Raw genomic sequence first — 21,977 nt, 5'->3', positions numbered from 1 at the left:
CTAGTGCAAAGTGAGAGGGTAGTGTATGCAACAAACAGAGTACTGAGGTGTAACCTTAAGGTAGAGACTGTAAATGTATTAAGGTGACACTTTCACTCTACATGGCTTTGCTCAGACCACACCTTGTGAACTTTGTGCAGTTCTGGAGGCCATATAGGAAACAATGACATTGGGTGACTGGAAAGAACTCAGAGAAAAGTTACCAGAAAGATCTGAGCAATGCAGGGGAAGGGATATGAATAGATTCTACAGGTGATATAGCTCTTCTCACCTGAGACCAGAATAGACAGGACAGATATAGTATTTTTGCACAAGATGATGTCAGGGAGATATGAAAGGGTCCTCCTCTGCACAAGGTGGGCAGAGGGGGAAGGAGACATTGACATCAGACTTTACAAATTGACTAGTTCCTGGATCTGAAAAAAAACTTCTACAAAGAGATGGTTGTAGACACATGGAGTGGAGTACTAGTCTTGGTGATACAGGGGGAATGTACTCAGTAATTAAAGAGACATGGGGTAGGTGGAAGAAGAGAAAGGAAAGGGCAGAAATGTAAACACCCTTAAAAAAACAGAATATACAGGTTTATTGGTGCCTTCTCAAGCAAATGAAATATAGTGTGTGTGCATATGTGTGTGTGTGTGTGTGTGTGTGTGTGTGTGTGTGTGTGTGTGTGTGTGTGTGTGTGTGTGTGTGTGTGTGTGTGTGTGTGTGTGTGTGTGTGTGTGTGTGCACATGCGTGTGTGTGTGTAGGTGTGCAATTTGCTTTATTTCAATTTCATGAACACAAAGCAGACTGAGTTATTTTGTGTACATCACCAGCACAATGTGGATTTTCAGTTTGCTTTTCATCGCTATTACTTTGGTGTATATGTAGTTGGTAAGGTGTCCACTAAAGCACAAATATGGATAAGCGCACAGGGGATTATGGGGCCTGACTATTGCAGTGTTTATATTACATGATCAAAAGTTTAGGTTAGCGAATACCTAAACATCGACCTGGTAATATCGAAAAATTAAAACAGCGAACGGCCGATTTAACATAAGGAATGAATTCCCTCGACTGAAAAATAAAAAAAATTAAACCAAAATAACGTGGGGGGGGTGTCTTCATCCCCCTACTCCCGATGTAGGGGGCTGTGCACCCCACACACACCCGTAATTAAATATACCAACTCTGAGATCACTCTACAGTGGGGAAAGGGGCAAAATCCACATAATAGCCAAGTGAATTATTTCCCTGTGTTAAATCGTCCGCTCGCGTTTTTGTGCTTTCGCTATTACCAGATCGATGTTTAGGTATTCGCTAACCTAAATGACGGATCAAGTAATAGAAGCCCACTATTGCATACTAGAGTTATTCTGTATGAGAGTCAATGGGATCCACTTTGCCTCATTGATCTCACACTCCCAACAAGTGCAGTCAACAACTCAAAGCTATCGAAACACATACCTGCTGAAATTGCACCTCTCACTTATGTATACTAACTACATCACTGTACAACTTTGAGGAAAAGACAGCATACCTGCTTAGGGTGAAAAACATCTTATACACCTGTGCTCTCACAGTAAAGACAGCATACATGTAAAAACATTCTGGGAGTTATATTTTTAATGGGTTTGGTAGCATCCATACTGCACAAACATGCAAGGCAAACCTACAAACAGCACTGATATGTCAAGAGCCACGTCACTGTTTTTTGCAAATATACTCCTTACAAAACTCTGTCCAGTCAAACTGTGCAAAACTGAAACAGTGCAAGCCAAAGAAAGTATACAGGATTTTCCTTCACACATGCAGAGGAGGTGTACACAAGGAAAATAAACTAACTTTTTAACTTTCTGGAGTAAGCCATCAAACATGTGTATGCACAGATATTACAAAACTTGGTTTTGTGATAGTATGCTGAGCATTACTGAATGAAAGATACCTCAATAATTATATGGTAAATAAGAAGGTGACCATGGGAAAAGTGTGATAGAAAAGTAGGAAAAAAGGGGAAAGAAAAGCCTAGGCAAGCACAGAGGGATTATACACAAGAATGTGCGGAAGGTGATGGGACAGGAAGGAACTTCCGTTTTTGGGGAGATAGGGACCCATTTTCCAATAACAATATATGAAGGAGAAGGGGAAGGCTATGGGCAAGCAAAGGTAGGTATGTCAGTTAGGAAAGAGGGGTTTACACAAAACATTTAACAAACAAGCAGGCAAATGTAGATGGGTGGATGAGTATGTGATAGGGAAGGTTCACAAATGGAGAGAAAGGCAGATAGAAAGAAGATGGACAACTGGTGATAGCAGATGATGTGTGACATTGCACAAGAAGTAGTAGTGACACAATAGGGTGGGTAAAAAGTGATGAGGGGCAGGTGAGAGCATGGGGACAGGTGCCAAATTTCACTGGTGCAAAGACTAATGGCTATGGGGAGCTAGTGTCTGCTGGCTCACTGTCATGTGTGACTGAGTATGTATGTGCATCCTGCAATGGACAGGCACCCCATTCGAGACTGGTTTCTCTGCTGAGCATTTGAGTGCCAGTCGAGGATGTAGCTTCCATATGACCTTGAGGTACATTAAATAGAAACCCAGAAAATGAATACATGAATGAATGGAAAATGTAATCTACAGCATCCTTCAAAATACTTCTGTACACAGACACATCCAACCAAATGCACACTACACAGACTCTGATTTCTTAGATTTTTTTTCTTTTCCTGCTTTTTATGTATCCTTATAATGACACACACTACAAATGAAAGAACTTACCTGGATATACACAAATACGCACACACACACACACACACACACACACACACACACACACACACACACACACACACACACACACACACACACACACACACACACACACACACACACACACACACACACACACACACTACAAATGAAAGAACGTTGGTTAGAGTGTGGCTTACATGGATATGCACACACACACACACACACACACACACACACACACACACACACACACACACACACACACACACACACACACACACACACACACACACACTTTTTTATGCTGGAAAAATAAGAATGTTGTGACAACATACTCATGTAAAGACACAGCAGCATAGTATTTGGTGAGAACTGTCTATCTGAGATGCTGCCTTTCAGATGAGTTGACAAATCAGCGCTTTATATGCATGTTATGGTCATAGGTCAAGTGGGTGATACAGAGCATTCAAGTTTTCCAAAGTGGTCTGGCCAAAGTTCTTTTGGTCAGAACAAATGCCACTTGAGCCTCTTACAGTAAAGGCCCACATCACCATTCAATGGACTTAAACAACAAAGAGCAAAAAATTAAAGTGTAGAAACAATAGATTCATTTTCCTTTTCGTGCCTCATTACTCAGATTTCTCATCTATAGATAACCAGTGCAACAGTCAAGACATTACCAGTGACCTATTCCTCGCATTACATTAGTGAGAACTGAATGGGGAGGAACCTGCTTTGTCTTTACTATTTTTCAGGAGGACATTGTAGATTTTAATTCATTAATGCAACCATCCCCACTTAAACACAATGTTTCCTTCATCTGCCCAAGATGCAACAGGGTGCCTTGTTCCTGAAGTTCTAGATGATGTCATAGACATTCTATAGTACTGTGAGCTGCCCTTTCATACATGGCTGGTAACAAAACTATGACTCGCAAGCAAACGGATTCTTTTCTGTTTTTCTCTTTAACTTGCAGCTCGCTAGCTGTACTGTGAGCTTCTCCACATTGATTGTCTGTATATCTGTACTCCCCTAGTCTTGCCTGTGCTCTGCCATTGTTTACTTTTGCTTTTGTCGATTTCTTTCTTCCATGCACAGTGCCACAACATGCAACACATCCCTCAAACTCCCAAAACAAGCAAGCAAGGTAAACCAGATGTAAAATATCTAATAATGATGCTTACTTCACTTTCAAATTATTTTTAAATGGTTAAACCATTTAGTGAACCTACAGCAAAATACCAGTCAATATCAGAATTGAAAAGACTGGTTCACAATTGAGTTTACATTTTTTTTTGTCAGCCAACAAATTCTTTACTGTATTAGTGTCTAAATGTAGTGGAGAAATCCTAACATTGAAAAGTATGCCCTAAAATTCATTCCATCATTCTGTGAAATTGTAAAACTAGCTAAGCTGAACATTTTAATGTGTGAGAGTGCACGTGTGTCTGTGTGTGTCTGTGTGTGTGTGTGCGTGTGTGTGTGTGAGTGCACGCGTGTGTGTAGAGTATAGGTGTGGATACATGTAAGTATGCATGCACACTTGTGTATCTGTATGCACTATCAGTATGAAGCAACATGTCTAATTTTTTTGTTGAAGCATAACATATCAGTAAGAAGAATTCAGATAAATGATTCAGTATATTGTCCAATAACTTGCAGGTGGCATACAGTGAAATGGAAATGCAGCACAGACCACTTATCATTGATAACAGCGTACATCAGGAACATGCATCTAGCATTATGGGCAATTACAAACACCTTGCTAATAAGAAAGGTGCTCTTTCAATCACAGTCTCAATTAACCTTTTCTGACATTAGCACATTAATTTCCTCCAGTCCATTTTAACATTTTGTTGCTAATTTTCTACATGCATTCTCTAGAGGTGCACAGAATTGTGTTGTGCCATAATTGCAGAATACCAAGTAGAGAATTAGAGGCAGGTACATCGTCTATCATGAGCACCAGTTGCTCAGCAGCATCCACAACTATAAAAAGTGAGTGATAGCATATTAATACTACCTTAATCAAAAGGAAATATGCTTATTATTCAACCTTTAGAGCATTGGCAACATTCTGCACATTGGCTTGAAAACAGCACTTTGTAGCAACTTATTGATAACATTATGATATAAAGAAAATAATGTTTAATGTAACCCTTGAGTGGAGTGAAATATTGTGTGGCCTTGAATAAGCCAAGCAACCTGCACCTTCTGAAGCCATTTGTTAGGAAATAAGTAGTGGTGGAAGCTACCTTGTGAGATGGGTCATCGGACATCTACAAAGGCCTGCATAAATATGTGCATTCATGCACACTGCCGTGGAAAAGCATTGCTGCTGCTGTAGCTTAAAGTCATAGGTATTCATTAGGGCTTTCAGCTTCTTACTCCTGACTTTAACCTCATATTGCTGTCAGAATATTCTTGGGTATACATACTGAAAGGTCGTAGCTGTCAGCATTTTCCTTACATTAATGATAAATAATATATTTGCTGTTTAGAACTATGGTGTGAGCTAAAAGACTGCCAGTTTCAACGTTCAGCTCCTGTGCCTTTTGCTACTTATAAAATAAGTGTGGGTGTTAAAAAAAGAAATTCTAATGCTTTATTTCACTAATTAAGTACTTTCAGAAGAGATGTGATATGTAAGGGCAAACTTTAATAACACAATCTCCTTATTTTTCATTTTACATCAGAAATGTTTGTTTTCAGTAATTCTTAATATATTGGAGACAATGTAATTTTAATTATTTGTATCTTCTTTCTCAGAACTATATTGCACTTCTTACCTTTTTCAGTATGTGTTTCTTTGCCTTATTTTTATCACACAATGCATTTCCATTCAAAATTCATGCATGTTGATAGTTATATTAATACTGCAATATATTTGGATCACACAAAGCACTGCACACAGGACAGCAGTGCTTGTTTACAATGTGTATGATCTTTTTTCATAATGTGTAGCCCACTCGTCTTGAAGTAAGATAATTTTCATTCCGTGACATTGTTAACTAATGAGATGTCTCAGGAGTAATGAACACTACCAAGTGAAGAGCCTGCCTTATCTTTTATCTGCCTCTGATACTGGATTAACAGGCACTTTTGTGAGTTGGTGGTATTTCTGAAAACAGAATTTTTATTCCTATTTGATGTTTATGTGTTAAAATCTAACTTCTTTATAAATATAAAGATATGCATCACTTGTTATTATTATTTACTGCAGTTTTGCTGACAAAGGATGACAACACGTGCCTAACTGGCTACCACCACCATCTGTTCTGTTTACATTACTAAAAGATTGAGTATGGAGGAGAAGGGAGATGCTTATGAACATTTATTCTGAGTACCTTAGTGTAGGAGGTATTGTTAAACTACTTTCAAAATGCTGATTAAAGAAGATTTTGCTGTTAACATTAAAAGGTGCCTGTACGATGCCTAATGTATGCTATCAATTACTAGCAGCAGCCCTCAGCATTAATAACACAGGTCTGAGGATCAGGTTTGGCAGGTTGGTTATGTTCTTCAGTTGATTACCATTTATTTTAGGGTACATCCTACTGACAGGAGATAAATGGTTGCCACACATAGCAAAGACTTACAAAGGACAGAGATGGCATCTCTAAATAATATGGTACCCCGTTGCAAGCTGGCATAGAGTGTTGGTAACATAAAGAAGCAAACTAGAAGTCTGTATGGCTCTTATCCAGTAAAACAAATGCAATTTTAAATTGAAGCTTTGGAGTTGTTAAGTTCCAGCTGTTCCTCACAATCTAAAGCTGCCACTGAACATACCGGTCATATTAAAGCAACCTGAAATTGGTAGTAAGGGATGTTTAGGTGGTCAGCCCATGACTAGCACTTACAGATTCTTAGGCACTAGATAAATAACTGCCACTTGAATAGCATTCAGTCTGATTGTTAACGTATCTTCTGGAATCATTGCATTGGTATTAATATAGCAGGCTATTTTCTGACTATGTCTATTAGTTACTTCTGGCTTATGAGTCAGATAATTATGATAATTTTGACAATGGCTTCGTATAAGAAGTATAAAGCATTTTTATTCTGAGTAATGTTACAAAACCCTAAGGAGTCCTAAGAATGGTATCTGACAGCTTCTTGAAAAGTTGTTTATAAAGTTAATTTTGCCTAATGGTTGATGGAAATTTAAGATTATTTTTGGACAAAATTACTTTACTTCTGTATATAATGAAGTGAAACTGTGGGATAGTTCCATTTTGTTTTCTGCCTTTGGTTGGTAGAAGTAGAATTCTACAATAAGTAGTTAGAGTTTGCAAGTTAGATGGTCCTTGTAAGGAGCAGGATAAGGTAACCACAGCCAGTCAAACCAGAGTTTATAAGCAGCTGCTACAGGAATAAGTTAGAAAGGGAATTTTGACTACTATCAGAGCTTGGGCCTTGCCAGTACAAACATAGCAAATAACTGAAACTTACCAACAAACAGAGCCAAATGAACTGTGCTATAGTACTAGGATATGAGAAAAGAAAAAGAAAATAAAACTTGTAATTACAATAAGATTGCTTGAATTAGAGACTGCTGCTTAAGTTAGATGATTACAGGTCTTTTAATTTCATAGGATAATAGGAAGATACTAGGCTATTGGCCCTGAGGCCCTTATAAGCCTAGCCAAGAGTTTAGACCATGTTTAGACAAATCAGCACCCAAAGCCCCTTTCCAGCAGGGAAAAGCTAAATGACCTGTCTTGGTATTTAAACCATGCACCTACTACATACTAAGCTGTGACTCTAACCACTAAGCTAACAGAGCTTCTTTCCTGAATTAAACTATTACACTTTTCTGTACTGATTAAGCTGTTGCCAGTGTTAAATTTCGAGTCTATGAGCAGTTACAGTGATGTCTTCATATGGAATTTCAAGTCATCTTGTTGCAGTTAATAGCACCACTTGGATATGAGTAGGGTAATTAACTAGCTAACCTTTATTTCTGCATCTGTCTTGAAAATCTAGAGATGAAAGAAAGTACTACATTTTTGGTTGGGAATGAAAGCACCTGTGGTGAGTAATAGACAAGGCCTCATTTCAACATCTGCAGCTTCAGGCCCTCATGCAACCAATGGCACACTATCCTGCTTGCCTGACTGTCACAGTCATCAGCTTCAAAACATAACAGGCAAAATGTATGTATCATCCTTATCAAGGATACCTACTTAATGCAACAGCAACTGAAAATATGTTATATATTCTTGAGAATATTTTTCTTTCAAGGTTTTTAGGTTCATGGGTTCTTACTAATCTGTAGATGTACTAGAATCTTAAAAAAGCTAGCTTTACATTCCCTAGCCCTAATGATTTGTGTATGATTAATGCAGAGGTGGGCAGAACAAGGACATGTTAGGAACATTTACTTGTTGCCCCCTGTCCATGAAGGATATGGGTGCTCAGTTAGGGGTGAATTTGTGGTTTCTTATCCACTTTTTCAGAATGCATTTCAACAGAGTAAGAGAATTACTTTGCACTATGCACGGCCAGATCGGGGTCAAATGGGACCCAAAGCAGGGTAATGGATCCCCCTCCCCCCGCAGCATTCAAGTGTCCCATTACTTGTCTATTTCTCTTTACCATAAACACTGTTCAAACCTGTCAGTGTGCATACTGTGTTCTTCTTTATTTCTACAGTGATTACAGATATTTAGATTTAATTTAAAACTTTTATTTCAAATTTTGTAGTACAAACACTGATAGCAATTTGGTAAACAAAAAAAACAAAACAATACAGTCTTCAAATGAAAACAGACTGATCACAAGCAACAATAAATTGCTCTACCTATGATATTCACATTCATTGAAGCTGCATTGAACCCCACATTCTTAGAAAATGCATCTGGCCAGCGGCAGATTAAGTTTACCTTTTTGCTGTTTTCAAACCATAGGCCCCCTTGCACACATTTAGGACCATGTAAAGACCGTAATCGCTCTTTTTGTTTTTTAATTTCTAAGTTGTTGGTTTACCATGTAAACATGCACTTGTTCTGTGATTCATTTTTCCTGATTCTATTAAATTATATTTTTGGTTAATATAGCACCACTTGTTAGAGTGTGTTTCAAATTTGTAGTTTTGAACATTTTTCCAGTAAGCAATGAAACAAAACATATGAACTAATAATGAGAACATTCTCTGTTTCAGAACATTTCAACCATAACAGGCCCCTCAAACTTTTGTCATTACAGTCCACCAGTACCAGCTAATATGCGCAATCTCTGCAGAAGTAAAAGTCATCTGAATAATTCCACATTAAAGAAATCTAAAGATGCTGTTAATAGCAATATATATATATATATATATATATATATATATATATATATATTTCAGTGTTTCATCTACAAAATTTAGTACCTGCTCCTTTTGAAGGATAAATTGCCTGTATTACATTAAAAAATAATAATCTGGTAATATTCCAACAGGGAATGGCTGCCAAACTGACAACAAGTTCATAGTTACAAGGCATCACACCCAAAGGAGGAAACACTCAGGAGTGCAGCACAACACCCTTAAAGTACAACACAGTATCAGCAATCCACCCACACAACATGGAAGTAGAACCCACAGACTTCTGTGTCAAAACCAAGCATACTACCTATTGTGCTACTAGCACAGCTTGCAAATTTTCAAGCATAAACAGTAATGTCCATTTGCTAAACAAAACAGTTGTGCATTGAATACAGACTTATCATGAGCAGCAGTAAACTTGTCTTCCCCTGAAGCTCACAGTTACTTGAAATGTTCTGAAAGTCACAATCACATGAAAATTTACTGGACCTCAGAATTCCTTGAAAATGTTTTGAAACTGAATTCCTTGAAAATGCACTGAAACTGCTAGTCTACTAGTTGGTGTTGAGGATTCAGGCTCTTGTCTACTGTAACTAAGGTACAGAGTTTAAGACTGAGCCTGGATAAATTAACTAACCTGTCACCCCTAACTAGGACATTACACACACACCTAACCTACAGCATAATGTTTTTCCAAAGCATCCATGTTGCTCATTTCAAAACAATTGTGCACTCCATTTCTGTGTAAATGAGCTTGCATTGTACTAAAAATGCACACACAGATACTACTAAGACACTCTTAAAGAAAACATGCAAGTTTGTGGCACCCATGATTTAAAAAGTGCTTGCAAGGTGAAAGTTTGGGAAAATTCTCCAATCCACCATATGCAGTCTCCTTTAAATTTCTTCAGACTAGCACAGTCCCTAAACTCTCATGCTCTCTTCCTACTCTAAACAAACTGAATAGTCAGTTTCCTAATCATTTTTCAGTCAAAATGACACAGGCAGGAGGAGAATATGCTGCACCACATAATAAATCAAGTGGAAAATGTCAAAGTGAAGGTAGCTGTCCTACTTGTGAAGGTCGAGGCTAACATCCTCTGTGAATGGCTGTTGACAAGCAACTTTTCTAAAGAGGTTTCAGATGCAAAGACATCATCTGACAGTCCTCTGGGTGCAAAATTATACCCAGAAATGTCTGGATTTCCTGAGCATCATGCAAAGGTAAAAGAAAAACACATTAAAGGGTGGGAATTGCCTCATTGTCTGGGAAGAGGCCCTGGTATTCACTTTCATAGTGCATTGCTGCATATATGCATTTTGTGCACTAGGTTTAGTATACCATCATGAAGTACTATAGTCCATAGACATGAATCCCACAACTGTATTGTGTATTGCATACTCTTCTGCTCCTGACAGAGGAGGTGCTGTGCAGCATGACAACACATCAATATGACAGGGAGATGTTGCTTAGTAGGAATAATATACCCCACTGCAATGTATTTTATCATAGGATCATAGGAGGTTACTAGGCTAATGGCCCTGTGGCTCTTACAAGACTAGCCAAGAGTTTATCCCCAAAAATAAACCTCAGTCAGCACCTGTTGGCCCTGTCAGTGAGGGACACAGGTGGAACCCCTGGGATGAATTTGTGGTTTCCCATCCACACATCAAGTTTGCTCTTGAAGAGACTCAGCGAGGTGCCCTGTATGACGTGTATGGGAAGTCTATTCCAGAGACGCGGCAGCCTCTGGGAGATAAACCTGTCTCTCCAACAGGATTTGTTAATGTCAAATATTAGGTTCACACCTTTTGAGTGGGGGTTGGACTTACAGATATGGAGCAGGGTCTGAGATTGCCTTGTAGGTGAGACACAGATCACCCCTGAGCAATCTGTATGATATTGAGTAGAGTGATAATGATTTGAGCCTGTCTGCATAGGGCAGGTGTTGGAGGCCATGGCTTCTCTTTGTGAGATATTTCAGTGGCCTTTCCAGTTGGTGCAAATGTCTAGAGTGGTACATCCCAAACATGGTGTTATACTCAATTATTGGTCTAATGAAGGAGGCTTATAGAGAGGTAATAACATCCTTTTTTTATGGATTCAATCCCTTTATTTATGAGATGAACCAAGTAAAAGTATTTTCTGACCACTGCCACTACATGATGGTCAAATGTGAGGCTGTTATCAACCTGAGTGCCCAGGTCTTTCACCACAGGTTCTGTGCTTAGGGGGGTTGCCATTGATGTGGTAATCAGCAGAGGTTGTGTTTTTGCCGAATGGTATGATGATTCATTTTTTTGCATTTAGCTTGAGGCCATTACTTTGGCACCAGTCATTAGTTGCTGTGAGACCCTCTTATAAGTATGTTAATAATGTCTGGGGAGTCAATGACAGCACCCAACTTACGGTCATTGGCAAACTTGGTCAGCAAAAGGCACTCTGCCTTTGCCTGTATCTCCAAGAACTAGACCCTAAACAGTAAGGGTCCCAGGACAGATCCTTGGGGGGGACCCCACTAGTGACAGGTCTCATATCGGAGGGGTAGGTGCCTTTTCTGATGTTGAGGGTCCTGTCAGTGAGCCAGTTGGCCACCCACCTGATGAGATAGGGATTTACACCAAGTTGTGTTAGCTTTTCGATGATGCCCGAGTGGGGGATTGTGTCAAAGGCCTTGGCCAAGTCAAGGTAAGCTGTGTGTTCTGACTTTCCCTCATCCAGGAGCTTGGTGACCATCTCAAAGAAGTCAGCTAGGTTCAACAGGCAAGATCTGTCCTTGGTGAATCCGAACTGGGTGGGATCATGTGCTTGAAGATTGCCTATGTCCTTGTTTATGAGATCCATAATAATACACTCCATGGCTTTACAGATCAGACTTGTTAAGCTAATGGGGGGTGGGGCAATTGTTTCCAGGGTCAGTAGTGGCACCACCTTTGTGCAAGGGAATGGCATTGCTTGTTCTCCACACTGCTGGAATGAAGCCAGTACTTAAGCTGTGGTTGAAAAGTGTGCTCAATGGCAATGCCAGTTCTTGCTGGAGATGGTGCAGAATACATCCTGGGATACTATCAGGTCCCATGGAAGCTGCATTTTTTGCCTTGGATAGGGCCTGTAACACTTGATCTATGGAGCTGTGAGGTGCGAGACAAGTATCTGGGATGTCAAAAGTGCCTTGGGGGGGCAGAGGGTTGAAGTTTGCAATGAACCTATCTGCTAGCAGGTTGACTAAGTCAACAGGATCAGTTTAAGTGATACTGTTAAGTACTAATTCAGAACAAACCTTGGCTTTGCTATGGAGGTTCCTGACATAACTGAAGAAGACTTTATGGTTTCCCTTTGCTATGGAGGCTAGTTTTGATTAAAAAATTGGCCTTGGAGGCTAGTGATCTAATTTACTTGTTGAGGCTAAGTAAGGAGCTTTTCCAATTTGGAATGTGTTCCCTTTTACCCATGGACAACAGTTTCTTCCTTTTGTTGTAAAACTTGTTGATAGGAGATGTCCACTAAACAGGTTTGTGTTTCCTTGAGGAGCAGGTTTTAGTTCTACTGGGTATGGCTGAGTCCATGCAGTTGTACAGGTGCTTGTAAACTGCATTAGTGTACTGTTCAGCATAGTTGTCTGCATCCTCTGGAGGGGGAAGTAAGATGATTTTCAGTGTTGCAATGTGACCTGCCTTCATGAGTCAGAGTGAAAAATAAAATATGCTTCTCTCCTTAGGCATGACAGTGAACACTGAGCCATTGCCAGAATATTGTAATGAAGGGATCTGGTGCCATGTGCACATCTGTTAGTGAGAAGTCAGTAGAATCACTGTGCGCTTGTGGAAGGAAAAGGACAGCTGTGGTAATAGGTTTGCCTGCATCACTTATTGCTGGTAAGGATTTTTTTACTTTGCAAAGGACAGTATTTAAACATTGCTAATACATTGCTTATCTCTCTAAGATGAGCTCTATGTTATCATGTAAGAGATTGCTACATTGCCAGGCATAACACAATTAGACTGGAGCTTGAATTCCATGGGTTACTTCATTAAAAATAACCTATACTGTAATGTTTTGTGTACTTGAATCATGTAAAATTGCAGAAGGAAGTTATTTGTCTTTGTACTCCCCTGGCCACAGTTTTCAGGTCCCTGTGTTGTAAGTACTGCCTTACCTTGTACCTCAATGCTTCTTTCTGCTTTTATGGTAAATGCATGAACTAATCTTTTGGATCACTTTCATATATTTATCTTGCATGCATGGTGTACTCTGTACTGCCAATATAGTATTCTCTGGGTTACATTCAGAAGTGTTTTCCATTTTGAGCCATTCAGGTTTTTGTAATTGGAAGCTACAGTGTGTACCTGGCCTTTCTAATTTACTCTGCATTTTCATTTTGTTTTTGTCTTAATGATATTTACTGTAATCTTGCTGCAGTTTTCAGAACTTGTGACTGTAATCTATGGCTTTTCCCTCAATTGCCCTCCGAAAAATGAGCCTATATATATATATATATATATATATATATATATATATATATATATAGATATAAATATAGATATAGATATAGATAAAGATAGATGAATAGATCGATAGATAGATTGAGATAGAAAGAAAGACAGATATATAGAGAGATTTATTAAATAAATAGGAGGAGGTAGATACATTGCTAAACGGGAGAAAGGAGACGGTATATTGTGCAGTTACAGACATGTTGTTGTTCTGCTAATGATTGGTAATTGATTTTTACGTGCCGAGTTTCCAGCCCTGATGCACAACCTTCAATGAAGGTACACTCATTCATGCATGTCTCCACACAGAAGACCCTCTAGCTGAGAGTACCACCATACAAGGTTAAAAACAGCAAAAGAGAGCAGCAGCAAGGTAACTCCCTTCACACACTTCCAGTTTGATTCATAGTGAGATTTTCACTATAAAGTGAAAGATTTATTCACGCTAAAATGTTTAGAAAACTGGGAGAGAATTGGTAATGACACCTACTAATGTATTTAACAACCAATAAAAGGGTACGACATCATCATCATCATCATCATTATCATCCTTTTCCAAACTGTTCCAGTGAAGTTCAAAACTGTAACAAGCTGTAAGCACAGGCTAAATTTCCTGTTACTGCCAACTGTCTCCAGCAAACCTGTGGGAGTCCTGTGTGATATAATCCCTCCAACATTTACTGGGTCTTCCTCAAGGTTTACTCCCTCAAGATTGTGTATGGTAGATTTCCCAGGGAAGACATCCATGGGCGTCCTCATAAGTCCCCAAACAACCAACATCATCTCCTTCCAACATGTAAGAGCAGTGGCTGTACTGTGAGGACCTACCAGAATAATTAACTCCTCAATGTGACACAGAGAATGAGCCCAGCTACTATGCAAATGAACCTCATTTATGATGCTTGTATCTGCACTTATATCATTTCAGTTACTACCCTAATTCATGGTGTCATAGACCGAGTGGTAAATTACGACTCAGCATTCACTTCACCGCCTTATATTAATACAATACCTGCAGTACCGCTACTGTCCCATCCATCCTTTTGTCAGTCTTTAAATCCTCTCTACCCTCATGTGTGAAAAAGACCCCAATATAACAAAAATCTTCAGGTGGAAAGAGCTGACCACTTATTTCAGGAGAGAATCGTGACTTCTGCATTGGAAGCTTTAATTTTCATCCCAGCTGCTTCATACTCAGCAAACCAGAAAAAAATATTCAAAGGATCAGATTTCTGAAGAATAGAAATGATTAAATATCATTTTCTTCATAAGAGTATGGTCAGTACTAAAGCTCAACAATGCAAGTCTGTTTGTTTCATGTCAGCTGTAGGGAAGATGGAATTACATCTGAACTGACAAACTGTGAAATATCTGGAAAGTAGATGTGAAGTAGATCCCAGGCAGCATTGATTTATAGGTGCAAGATCATGCCAGACAAATGCAGCAGAATTCTTATGTTGTGTAACTAAATCAGTGGATGTGACGGGGGGTGTACATATAGTGTACTTACACTTAACTAAGGCTTTTCTATATTGATAGTGATGAAAGAAGAGGTGGCAAAAGATGGGTAAAACATAGGTTAGAGATATGTACAGTGAAGTAATAAAAGTATGCAGAACTAATTAGAAGATGGAGTAAAATCTGAAGAAAAGATTGTTACCAGTGGGATATATTGGTTGTCCTTTGCAACATGCTTGTAAGTGACTTCCATGAAAATCTAGATTGAAAAGAATACATTGCTGTGTATGACACAAATATCTGCAACACTGTTTCAGGAAAGATCAAAAGAAGGCTGTCAAAGTTAGAGGAAATGGTCAAAAACATAATAGTTTAAATTTGGCTAAAAACCAAGATAATGCATTATTGATAATGAAACCAGTAGCCCAGAAAAGGCGTAGACTGTTCAAAGTAAATTAGTAGCACCAAAATAAAAAAATAAAAAATAGAAATAGACTTATAGACTTGACATGATCATATTAGATGGTGTAAAGGTAAGCAAACAGTGTGGTAAGACAGCAAGAAAAGCTAGTGAGAAGATACATTTCCTGTAGAAAACAAGAAGGTTGTACAGTTTTAAAATGCCATCTCTAGCACTTTGCTCATGTTTCCACAGATAGGTGCATTTTAGATCATATAGATTTCAACAGAAGCCAAAGAAATAAAGGGGAAAAATAAGCATAATATATACTATTTTGAAGAAAAGAATTAATGGTTCATTCTGAAAACATTTAAATGTACCTACATAATTCATAAAATAATGCCAAATTATCTTACACTTCGAATTAACAAACGACATGTCTTACGTAAAATGCAAACAAGTGTTTTTTTTTAATTAATTTATTGGAAAAGAAAGATGAAGTCAGTCAGCAGTCTTCACATCTTCAGAACATATTTACAGACAGAAACACAGACATAGACAGAGGCCACACACACACACACACACACACACACACACACACACACACACACACACACACACACACACACACACACACACACACTTGTATGTCTGGGTTACATGATGAAATTGTAATGTAAAACGTACCACTACCTTCTACAAAATAAAGCATGCAAATGCAAGTAAATAGCATAAAGACTTACATGTATCAGTAGAATGCATTTTGCAAAGATTTACCAGTACATCTTTTAATGAGAACAAATAGAAACAACAGAAAAAGAGAGTTTATAGAAGCCAAAGATGTAAGCCATAAAAATGTGGCATTATGGAAGCATTTGAATACCACTAGGTAATTCATAGAATGAGCAATACATAAGCTTCACATGGAATAACAAAGTGGATAACTTTGCTGAGGCATGAGAATGTGAGTTTTAATGAAGCTAGTTGTAATAGCCTTCCTGCAGATGTTGTAAGTTAAAGAACACTTTCCTATGAATGCATGTCACAGACACAACAGAATTATAAAGTCATACTGGAAAAAATAAGTTGCAGGGTTAGTAGGTTGTTTAGCTTATCTAGTAGAGTGGTGCTGCAGTAGTGTTGTCGCTTCACAGTAAGACGTTGTCCTGTTCGATTCTCAGCTAGAGCGTCTTCTGTGTGGAGACATGCGTGAATGGGCGTACCTTCGTTGAAGGTTGTGCATCAGGGCTGGCAACTCGGCATGTAAAAATCTACTGCCAATCATTAGCGGACCGGAGTTCCGCTGTGGCGACCCCTAACTGGGAAAAAGCCAAAAGACACAACAACAACAACAACAAGTAGATGAGTAAACTGGCACAGCAGGTGGAATGAGTGGCCCACATGTATAACTAAAATCCATGCTTCTATATGATGGGTAACTGTTGTAGAGGTACTTTTAGCCTCCATGATCCAGTCCAGAAATGTCTGTACGTCTGTGATGAAAGATCTAATTCAAGATGCTGTAGCGAAAGTAGAATAGAAGCTGATGGATAATCATCAGGATAATTTTCCTCGTCTAGTCAGCTCTGTAAACACCCAGGGTTTTATTACTGAAAAGAAACACAGTCTTAAAACCCATATCTAAGACCTACTAGGATAACTTTCATGTGAGAATAAAGATAATTTCCAAAATGGTTGGCACCACATTGGCTGATTTTAATGAATTCACTTTTCTTGACTTTGAGGCATGAAGGTGGGGGTACATTCCTCCATATCAGTGATGGGGTGAGTCACTACTTTTTCCTCCATATCAGTAATGGGGTGAGTTACTACTTCTTCCTCCATAACAGTGATGGGGTGAGTCACTGCTTCTTTCCCCATATCAGTGATGGGGTGAGTCACTGCTTCTTTGCCCATACCAGTGATGGGGTGAGTCACTGCTTCTTTCCCCATATCAGTGATGGGGTGAGTCACTGCTTCTTCCCCCACTATCAGTGATGGGGTGAGTCACTGCTTCTTTCCCCATATCAGTGATGGGGTGAGTCACTGCTTCTTTCCCCATATCAGTGATGGGGTGAGTCACTGCTTCTTTCCACATATCAGTGATGGGGTGAGTCACTGCTTCTTTCCCCATATCAGTGATGGGGTGAGTCACTGGTTCTTTCCCCATATCAGTGATGGGGTGAGTCACTGCTTCTTTCCCCATATCAGTGATGGGGTGAGTCACTGCTTCTTTCCACATATCAGTGATGGGGTGAGTCACTGCTTCTTTCCCCATATCAGTGATGGGGTGAGTCACTGCTTCTTTCCACATATCAGTGATGGGGTGAGTCACTGCTTCTTTCCCCATGTCAGTGATGGGGTGAGTCACTGCTTCTTTCCCCATATCAGTGATGGGGTGAGTCACTGCTTCTTTCCACATAACAGTGATGGGGTGAGTCACTGCTTCTTTCCCCATATCAGTAATGGGGTGAGTCACTGCTTCTTTGCCCATATCAGTGATGGGGTGAGTCACTGCTTCTTTCCCCATATCAGTTATGGGGTGAGTCACTGCTTCTTCCCCCACTATCAGTGATGGGGTGAGTCATGGCTTCTTTCCCCATATCAGTAATGGGGTGAGTCACTGCTTCTTCCCCATATCAGTGATGGGATGAGTCACTGCTTCCTTCCCCATATCAGTCATGGGGTGAGTCACTGCTTCTTTCCCCATATCAGTCATGGAGTGAGTCACTGCTTCTTCCCCCACTATCAGTCATGGGGTGAGTCACTGCTTCTTCCCCCATATCAGCGATGGGATGAGTCACTGCTTCTTTCCCCACTATCAGTCATGGGGTGAGTCACTGCTTCTTCCCCCATATCAGCGATGGGATGAGTCACTGCTTCTTTCCCCACTATCAGTCATGGGGTGAGTCACTGCTTCTTTCCCCATATAGGTGATGGTGTGAGTCACTGCTTCTTCCTCCATATCAGTAATGGGGTGAGTCACTGCTTCTTTCCCCATGTCAGTGATGGGGTGAGTCACTGCTTCTTTCCTCATATCAGTGATGGGTGAGTCACTGCTTCTTTCCCCATATCAGTGATGGGGTGAATCACTGCTTCCCCATTCAGTAGTGGGATAAGTGTACACTCACCCATAGCTTTAAAGGCTGAAGATGAGCAGACTGACATCAGAATCACCTATTTTTTGGAATAAATATACTACCCACAACTAAAAGGTGTAGGGGAATTGTATAATAAAATCCTATAATGTATGACTTGGAATTTGTAACTAATATATGTCTGGACTAGGATAAGATGCACCCCTTGCTGAGTTTTGCTGCACATGAGATTCCACTTGGATACCTCAAGTGTTCATAGTCTGACTTAACATGCAAGAAATGACCTTTCAGAATGATGATAGGCATATGGGCAAATCTGGCACATGGCCAAAAGTGGTTCATACATGGGTCATTTAGATAGGGTATGGATAGGACGCTAGTTTAAGAAAATGTGCTTTGCTATATCAAAGACAGAGTAAGAAACTTAAGTAAAATGGATAGGTACTTGTGCTATTGATTAGCAACTCAATCAGGTTGTTGGATGAAAGGGATGGAAGAGCATGAGCTGACCTCAAGTACAGTCACCAGAAACTTTGATGTGTGTCACTCACATCAAAGGATAGAAATAGCTTTATCCTTGTGGTATGTGAGAATCCTGAAATAAATCAGAGTGGCGCTCTGGCTGTTGCATCAATAAAAATTATTGGAACCTTAAATACCAGAACAGGTGATTATCATTCAATTTACCATTATAGAATTGTTATCACCCAAAACAAGAGATGCAGAAAAAGTTGTCTGTTTTAGATCTGTTTATAAAACACAGTTTACCAAACCATCTGACTTAGAAAGCACTCTAACAGAAGTTGCACAAGTGCACCCACAGGCAGGTGCAAGGGAGTGCACTTGCATCCCCCTGAATTTTCTTAAAACAATACATTTTTTCATTATTTTAACATCTTTACTTGTGTAAAGCCTGCATCATTTGGAGGAGATGTTATTGGAGGTTGCAGTCACATGATGCACATTTGATGAGCCTCTCAATTCCTCCTTAAACTGTCTGCATCTCTACATCTACAACCTTTAGTTGCATTACGTAGAGTTTGGATGACTGTGGGCTGCAGAGAGATTCACGTGCGTCCATTCCTGACCTCACCTGAACAAAAATATCATCGTGACTTGTGTGGTGTGCGAGTGCATTTTGTTTTAACTAGAACAACTGAAGGTAGGTAGTGGTCTGGTTGATCATCACAGTCCAGACCGACCACTTCTGAGTTCATTTTTTGTACAACACTGATTAAACCATGTTCATGGCAGTTTCCAGCTTGGCACCAAAGCGTGAAAGCGGCACAGTTGAGATGGTCACGGAGGGAGTATATTTATTTTTTCCCCTAGAGTCTTCCTAGTGCCAGCCTACCCCATTCCCAATCCCATCCCATCCCAGTGCCCGTACTGCAGACAGTTCCTGCAGCTTACAGTTTCTCCGCTGCATCCATGATGCGATGCCCGATCCCACCTGCCTAGTACTTAAGTTACTTGCAGATGGCCTTTTGGTCTTCCATGTTCCTGGAGGTGGTTCCAGTGATTATTGCCAGAGTGCCGGTGGAGATTGCTGGAGTGGAATTGGGGATTGGGAGTTGGGAGAGCCATACTTTCCTGTACAGCACTGCTACAAAAAAAATGGTACCAATTATTTAAATGCACATAATACTGTGCTGTAGATCAGGAAGGAACATGACAAGCAGTCTAACTTACTGACTCAGTATTATGAGGGTCAGAGACAGGCCATGTAGAGTGCAAGAGTAAGTTATTTAGCACTAAATGTTTTACCATTACACTGACATTTCATCACAGAATTGCTTTTTATGTAATATTTCCTAAGCTGAATTTAAACCTGAAATTCTCAGCTGAAATATTTCAGATTATTAGCAGTATAAAATATCTTATCTTGTTAAATGGTGTAATTTCAGCAGAAATACTCTAAAGTTTTATTTTCTGTATAAACTAGAGGAAGAAAAAGATGCATATGAGGAATAAGTTATCAATTTATCAGCATTACAGTTTTGTCTCTACTGTTGTACTGATCCATTAAAATAAGCATAACGCGATGAAGGGACGAATGCATGCATTAATTCCATCTTTCTCCAATGCGTACTTTATCTTTTTCACGGTTGCAGAGGAGTTGGAACCTGTCCCAGAAATCAGTGGGCATAAGGCTGAGAATTTGTCTAGGGAAGGACACTAGTCCTTCATCATGCACTGCTCACACATGTGCTGGCAATTTACAGGACAGCTAGTTCACCTAATGGCACATCTTTGGGATACTGGAAGAAACTGGGGTACCTAGCAGAACCATTTGGCACAAGAACAGCATGGAGACTTCATATAGAAGGCACTTCAGATGGGTAGCATGACCAGAATGTATCTGACTTGTTCATTCCTCTGTAACTCAGAGATTGCAGAGCTAGAATAATCTAAACACATGGGTGGGAGGTTGGCATAATGGTTAAGGTCTTTACTTTACAGACACACAGTACAGGGTTTGACTCTTACTTGAAGTAATTGGCTAGGCTTAAAATTGTTTATAAAGGCAGTTAGCCTAGTAGTAATCCATGTACCACAGAGTGTAACTAAAGTTAAAAAGATGCATCATGCATACCTCTCAACAGTACAGAATGTCCAGATTTCTGCCTTATATTTTTGGTCTGTTCCTCGTAAAATATTTTTTTTAATTTTTTTTTTTGTCAAATCACTGGCATGAGCAAAGGATTAAAGTTACTAAATAATAACATGCAGAGTTTCACACTACATATCCTTCAGAAAATGCATTCTAACACAAATCCTATTATTCTAGCAACTTTCTAAATGTGTTCCTAGTTTTGTGCCGTTGTCCCCAACAGTATAACAGGCTTTGCCAGATTATTTGTGCTAAGAGATTGAGAGGTATGGTGTGTGTGTGTGTGTGTGTGTGTGTGTGTGTGTGTGTGTGTGTGTGTGTGTGTGTGTGTGCGTGCGTGCGTGTGTGTGTGTGTGTGTGTGTATGTGTGTGTGTGTGTGTGTGTGTGTGTGTGTGTGTGTGTGTGTGTGTGTGTGTGTGTGTGTGTGTGTGTGTGTGTGTGTAAGAGGAAGGTAGCATATCCCTCAGCTATTCAGGACTTTGCAGAATGTCCAGATTTTTGACCCATATTCACCCTAAAAAGGATTGAGGTTGCTAAATAGTGACAGACATTTGAGTTTTAGACATCATATCCTTTAAAAAATGCATACTAATACAAGTCCTGTTATTTTAGCAATTTTACAAGTTTATGAGAGCAATGTTTATAATCTGTCCGTATTTATTATAGGCTTTTAGGCTTTGTCCAAATTTCTTGCACTAAAAGGTTGAGGTGTGTGTTTGTGAGAGAGAGAGAGAGTAAAATACCCTAGTTAGAGTTAGCGGGTGGAATTTTTTTGAAGTGCATTTTCAAATAATTGTGAGTTTCAAGGGAAGAGAAGTTTACTGCTACTCATGCTAAGTCTGCTTAAAATGTGCAGCTGTTT

Source organism: Protopterus annectens, chromosome 2.part0, assembly GCF_019279795.1.
Source record: "Protopterus annectens isolate FY-2018-M chromosome 2.part0, PAN1.0, whole genome shotgun sequence".
NCBI lineage: Eukaryota > Metazoa > Chordata > Ceratodontiformes > Protopteridae > Protopterus > Protopterus annectens.
Note: the sequence above shows the minus strand (reverse complement) of the source record.